The sequence below is a fragment of the Nilaparvata lugens genome, chromosome 1 (assembly GCF_014356525.2).
Source record: "Nilaparvata lugens isolate BPH chromosome 1, ASM1435652v1, whole genome shotgun sequence".
NCBI classification, from domain to species: domain Eukaryota; kingdom Metazoa; phylum Arthropoda; class Insecta; order Hemiptera; family Delphacidae; genus Nilaparvata; species Nilaparvata lugens.
In genome coordinates, this window is record NC_052504.1 from 17,918,099 (window position 1) to 17,925,089 (window position 6,991).

Consider the following 6,991-nt stretch of genomic DNA (forward strand, 5'->3'; position numbering starts at 1 on the left):
AAGTAAAAAAATCATTATCAGTCGCCATTTTTTTTCTTCATTCTATTAAAATGCTTGAGTACACAAGTCGTATAATTGATTACCTGTAAATGTTATTCATTACCTGAAATTACATTTAAAAAGTTGATAACTATCCTCTTCATCCATGCTTCAGTTAGACCTACTCATACCGGTATGAATAATATTGGATAGTTATTGCAGAATTATTTCCATTGAAATTACTTATTTTGGATAGGATTTCTATTTTTCTATTGTTTTTAAAAGAAATTTGAAGAGAATACCTACCAAATAACTTAATTTCTGTTGTTTTGAAATTCAGATTGTTGTATCACAGCTTTTTACTTTCCTTACCCTACTACCATAGGTAAGAAAAGTATTGCTTTCCGAAAAAAATTAAGGTACCCAAATTTCAAGTTTTCTATACGTTTCAAGGCCCCCTGAGTCCAAAAACATGATTTTTGGGTGTTGGTCTGTGTGTGTGTATGTCTGTGAACACGATAACTCCATTTCTAATTAACCGATTGACTTGAAATTTTAAACTTAAGGTCCTTATACCATAGGGACCCGACAGTAAAAAAATCGATGAAATTCAATTGAAGATGGCGGAAAAATGGCAAATAATTACTTAAAAACCATGTTTTTCAATATTTTCTCAAAAACGGCTGTAACGATATTCTTCAAATTTATATCCTAGATAGCTATTTATAAGCCCTATCAACTGACATGAGTCTGATTTCTGGGAAAATTGCAGGAGCTCCGTAATATTCTTAAGGAAAATGGCAGATAGTTACTAAAAAACCATGTTTTTCATGGTTTTCTCGAAAACGGTTCCAAGGATTTTCTTCAAATTTATACCATAGATAGCTATTCATAAGCCCTATCTACTGACATGAGTCTCATTCGTGGGAAATTGCAGGACCTCCGTAATATTCTTGAGAAAAATGGCGGATAGTTACTAAAAAACCATGTTTTCACGATTTTCTCAAAAATGACTTGACTGATTTATTTCAAATTCATACCCTCTATACTTATTTATCAGCTCTATCAACTGGCATAAGTCTCCTTCCTGGGAAACTAATGGGGTCCACCCCATCCTTGAGAAATGGACTTTGTAAACTCCTTCTCATGCAAAGTCGAGATATTTCATCTGTAGAACAGCTGTTTCGACGACTTCCACAAAATCATCGAATTTCACAATTTACACAAAGGAAAAAGTACTCTGAAAACAATTATATATACACATTTAGTAGTCCGATCGTAGTTTCAAATATGTTGCCACCAATCGTCATTATGTTATTCCCCTAAATTATTCTCGTTCAAGAATTAGGATTACAGTTCAATGAGCAAGGAAAGTTGTGTGAGTGTACCACACCAGATTTTTAAATTAGCCGCCATTTCAGGTTTGTATAAAAAAATCTGATCTTAGTTATGAGAGCAAATTTTCAAATCAAATTATGGAAAAATTTCCTTTATTAATTTGACATTAAATTGATTATGTAATCAAGGAAATGTATCTCCTATCTTTCTTCACTGCCATAATAGCGTGGACCTCACTATAGGTGAAGTGGTTTCATGTCTTTTTCATAATTCCAAAATATTGGGTAAAAAATAAATTGGGTCTGTTGGTTGTGGTGTGGTTTTGTAGGTGCCGCGGAATTGGAAATATCTGGAACTCAAATTATTTGTTTGTCAGATGGGGGATTTGGAAATTTCTGGAACTCAATATATCAGTGTCAAGGTGGGAGTACTGGTAATGTGTTTGTTATTGAGAAATGATTCAAGTCTGACTTATTGGTTTATAAAATAATAGTCATGTACATATTATGCAACTTTTCAAAACTCTGTTATCTGTTTCAACAAACAAGACTGACGACTGTTGATGTGTTGATTAATTTATTTTAGGTTAACTATAGAACCCTTCATTTGTTTTGTGAAAAATTTGTTTCATCCCACATCTACGCACTCTCGCTAATAACGATCAATATTGTGAATTCGATATATTTCCAATTCCACATACTTCCAATTCCACCAGCTGACAAGATATTTTGAGTTCCGCCGGTCTGCACGATATTCGGAGTTCCGCCTGTCAACATATTCGGAGTTCCATATATTTCCAATTCCAGCCAGCTGCAAGATATTTTGAGTTCCAGATATTCCCAATTCACGCGACCCGTTTTGTAGCATCCCGGTTGGCCCCTGAATGAAGTAAAAGTAGGAGAACAATGGTTGTGTCCATGGGAGGTTGCGGTACATGTACGATTTCGACCAAGGACACGAAAATGCGTTCGGTGGGAACTTTTGACAGTTCTGGTACCGGTCGCCATCTTGGAACAGAGTGGAGTGGTGCATGCTCACTTGCACCACGTACATGCTCACTTGCACCGCTCGAAAAGTGTTCCACAAAACCGGTACCGGGATCAACGCTTCTTATTGGTCGATAGTTAAAGCGTTGGTTGTCTGCTGTTTTGTTAGGTTATGTCTTCACATCCAGAATCTATAGACTAAAAAAGGATGAGGCGTACAAAGTATTGTATTCCATTGATGGAATTAATTACAGGATAGTCGAAAAGCAAGAAATTCATTCATTATTAATTGGCTGGGAAGTTTATTATTTTTTAGCCTTATTGAATATTCTACTAAACTAAGATGTGTTTATGTTAACTTTTGTTGATTCATTCCTAGGCCAGGATCTATCCAGATAAATGTCTAGATAGTAGACATAAATCAAGAAACTTTAATTATTAACATTTTGCTAATATTCCAAAGAACGTTTTATTCATTAGCACTAATTACATAGAAAAAGTAGTCAAATTTTAATTGATGACAACACGAGTCATCATTAATTATTTAAAAAAACTTTATAGAAAAAACATGATTAGCCTAGTGCTTCTATAAGAACTAATCAATACTCCAGCTTCGTTGTGAAAGATAACATAGGTCTAAAATAGTAGTATTCACCTGATGTAGCCAACGTTACATTTTTGATAAGGTCTGTTGCAACCTACATAAAAGATAATATTGGCTTGGACAAGCTTGTATAATAAATTCAAAAATATTTATTTTTCAAATTATAAATTGATAATTATTGATTTAATAATAATAAATAATAGCTGGAATGTTCATATTGATAACACCTTTATTATTTTGTCAACACCAATCTGTAAACGATTATTTTCAAAAGGACGCGCCAAAAACGGTGAACCAGAATTCAATTTTCGCTCGGTGGGACCAAGTAGTGGTGCACCAGTCACATGGTTTCTGGTTACTGCGTATCTATAATAGTTACTGCTCACCTGGTTACAGCTTATCTATAGTAAGGTCAACGTTATAATGACAGTATTTGATCAACTTTGGTTTTGCTATACTTGTCTATCATTCGACAAAGCCGGTGGTACTATCGTTTTCTAGGTCCACAACGGTGCCAAATATGTTTTTGACAGTGAAGAAATATGATTAATTAATGCAGAGAATCAGCATCGCTATTCTTCTATCTTTATCCACTGTCATTATAACGTGGACCTCACTATAGTTACTGCTTATCTGGTTACTGCTACTTCTGGTTACTTAAATGTACGGTGATGTAATTTGCCGAAGCCGTACATGCACCGCAACCTCCCATGAACACAATCAATCAATCAATCTCTTCACTGTGGAGTGTGGATGTAAACAAAGTACTGAATCTCTGAATCAAACGCAAACGACTTTTTTAGCACGTGCATGTGATTTTAGTACTAAAATTAAACTACAATCTTTGATTTGTAAGATTGAACACGCTATTTAATAGCTTAGAACATTTCAAACTTCCCAGTAAAAATGGATAACAAAGTAAGTTGTTCTGTTTCAATGTAAGTAAATTTACAAATAACTTAACCTAAAAAGATGTTTTAAAATCAATTTTGCTGAATGAAGAATAATCAGAAAAGCTAGAGGAAAATGTCTAAATCAAAGTTTCATGTTAATTTATAGGTGACAAAGTCCAAGATAAGCTTAGAGTTTCACATGTAGGCTACAATTTTTATAAATTTTTAGTCCAACATTAACATGAAAACTATAAATTTTGAATTTAGAAGGCTCGAATTAATAAATTAATTGGAAATATTCCACTCAATTACCATTTGTAACGAATTAAATCGAGTTATTAAAAAAAATGGAACCATAGAAAAAACACATACTTTTAAACTTTGTAATTAATACTTAATTACAAGTCTTTCTTTAGCAGATATTAGATTCCTCAAATTAGGCTCTACTCTCGTCAAAATATAATCTAAGATTGAAGTTGACATTCGCATGTAGGCTTTTCAACTTTGCAGCTTTGTTAAGTGTTTAGACTAGTTAAGGTTATAGACGTATTATCAAAGGTTCTCATACCTTGTCTACATACAGTATCCTACCTGAGTATGTTTCTAGTATAGTTATTGTGATAACAATATCACAAAAATTTACCAGTGGCCACTATTGTTTTAAAAATAAACAAAGTTCAAAGTAGCACAATTTTGCATGCATTTTACCTCACAGGCATAGTAGGCTACATTTGGGACAGCTGAAAGATGTACTCTCATGAGGTGTTTTAAATAGAAGATGAATCTGGGAAACGTGCAAGGTACTGTGCTTGGTGTATGTCAGTCAAAAGGATACAGAATACTCTGGCTGCCCATAAATGAATAAATAAATGAATAAATGATCTTTATTACCTTGTAAGCTATAAGTAGCAATTGGTTCGTCAGAAAAACAAGCACACAAAACATATATATCAACAACAGGAGAATTTGATAAAGCTTATTAAATTAATGAGCAAATTAAGTCTTAGGTGCAAAAAACACAATTTCACATGAAGAAAAACAGTATCCCATAAAGTTCATGTATAAAATTCTTTGATGGTAACATCCGGAATACTGAAAAACTCTCTTATTGAATACAGAGGGGTTTTCACGAGGAATGCATAGGTGCATTTGTTGAACTGCCGTGTTGTAAGAGTCCTCGCTGATGCTGGCAGCCGGTTGAAAAGCCTCATGCTGAGGCTACCTGGGCTATTTTGTATCCTACTCAGCCTTGTGAAAGGCAGGTTGAGTTGGCTTCTGCCTCTTGTGTTGTGGTCATGAAAGTCACTCCTCAGACTCAAACATTCCAGGGTGCCCTTGATTTGTTTAAGGGATATGAAGATGTAAAGGCAGATGACAGTCATGACCGATTCTGCACAAAAAAGTGGGCGACAATGATCAATTATGCCAGAGCCTGTGATGATCCTGATGGCCCTCTTCTGCAGTAGGAGAACTCTATCAATGCCGCTGGCTGCACCCCAGTGTTCCAATCCATACATCACTATTCCTTGGAAGAATGAGATATATGCAGTCCTCACATAGCTTTTAGGTACACACAGCATCAGCTGCCTAAGTAGGTAGATTACTCTGGAGAGCTTTGTACACATGTAGTCAATATGAGGGTTCCATGTCAACTTTGAATCCAGATGAAAACCCAGAAGTCCAACACTCCCTGCCTGATCTGTGACATTTCTCAAGCCAAATATTATCCGTTGAGTCTTTTCCTCATTCAGTTTGAGATAGTTGGACTCAAACCAAACTGAGACGGCACTCAGAGACTGACCCATCTCTACGTTCAGATTGTCCACTGATTTATTGACATCATACAATGTGGTGTCATCTGCATATGCAACCAACCTGTTACCCAACACTGATGGAAGATCATTCATCATGATAATGAAAAGTAGGGGGCCCAATATGGATCCTTGGGGAACCCCATGAAGAATCGCTTCCAATCCAGATAACCTTCCATTCACCTGAACTGCCTGGCTACGATCCGACAGATAAGACTTGATGAGCTTCAATGTCCCCTCTGTGACTCCATAATAATCCAGCTTGAACAGAAGAGTTTGGTGGTCGACAGTGTCGAAAGCACGGCTCAGATCACACAATGTCAATCCGGTGAAAACATGGCTCTCAAAACCCTCTAGAATGGTGCTTATCAGCCTTCCAACTGCCTGGGCTGTAGTTCTGCCAACTCTAAAACCAAACTGAGCATCTACAAACAAACCAGTGCTCTCGAAGTACCAGCATAACTGCTTCTTAATGATGGATTCTAGAATTTTTGAGAAGACTGGCAGGATAGAGATAGGCCTAAAATTACCAGGCATATCGAATGATCCCTTCTTATGCACTGGAATGGTCTTAGCGATCTTCAGAACAGTAGGGAAGACACCCTCTGTGATGCATGCATTCAGGCAGGAGGTCAGGGGTATAAGGATTTGCATAATGACACTCTTGATCAGATTCACTGACATGCCAAAAAAGTCTCTACTATTTGAACTCTTCAATTCACCTACAATTTCCAACACCTCCTCACATGAAACTGGTCGAAGTGAGAAAGCTGCCTCAGGCTTGGGCACAGCATTCAGAAACTGCAGGGCTGATACTTCTGGAGTGCCTATAGAATCACGAACTGCCTTAACTGAGTCCACAAAGTAGGAGTTGAAAACGTCTGGCTTGATCCTCGTGGTTCTTCCTGGAGTCCCTATTTCTCTTCATAGTGACATCCACTACCACAACACCAGGCGCGATGAGCTGTTTGATGTCCTCAGTAGACACCTCCACCAATCAAAGGCCAGTTATAGGTTTTCTGCCCTGAAATTTCTCAACAAGCTGCCTTCTGGTGTGAAGTAGTTAGATGAGGTCGCCTTTAAAAGAACTTTCTGGAAACTGCTGTGTGTCAAGGCATATTTCAGTATAAGTGAATTTTTACTTTTGTACATAATAATGCACTTTTTCTACTTCATTTTCCCACCATCTAGTACAGTATTATATTAATTTAATGTTTGCTCGAATTCCCCTGTAATGTGTATTATTTGATTATTCAAAAGAGAACATTCATCTATTGCTCTTTGAAATCAAAAGTAAGGCTATTCTAATCTATGAACTATGGTTACCTTAGTATTATTTATTTACAATAAAAATGACACTTAAGTAATAACATTGGTAGA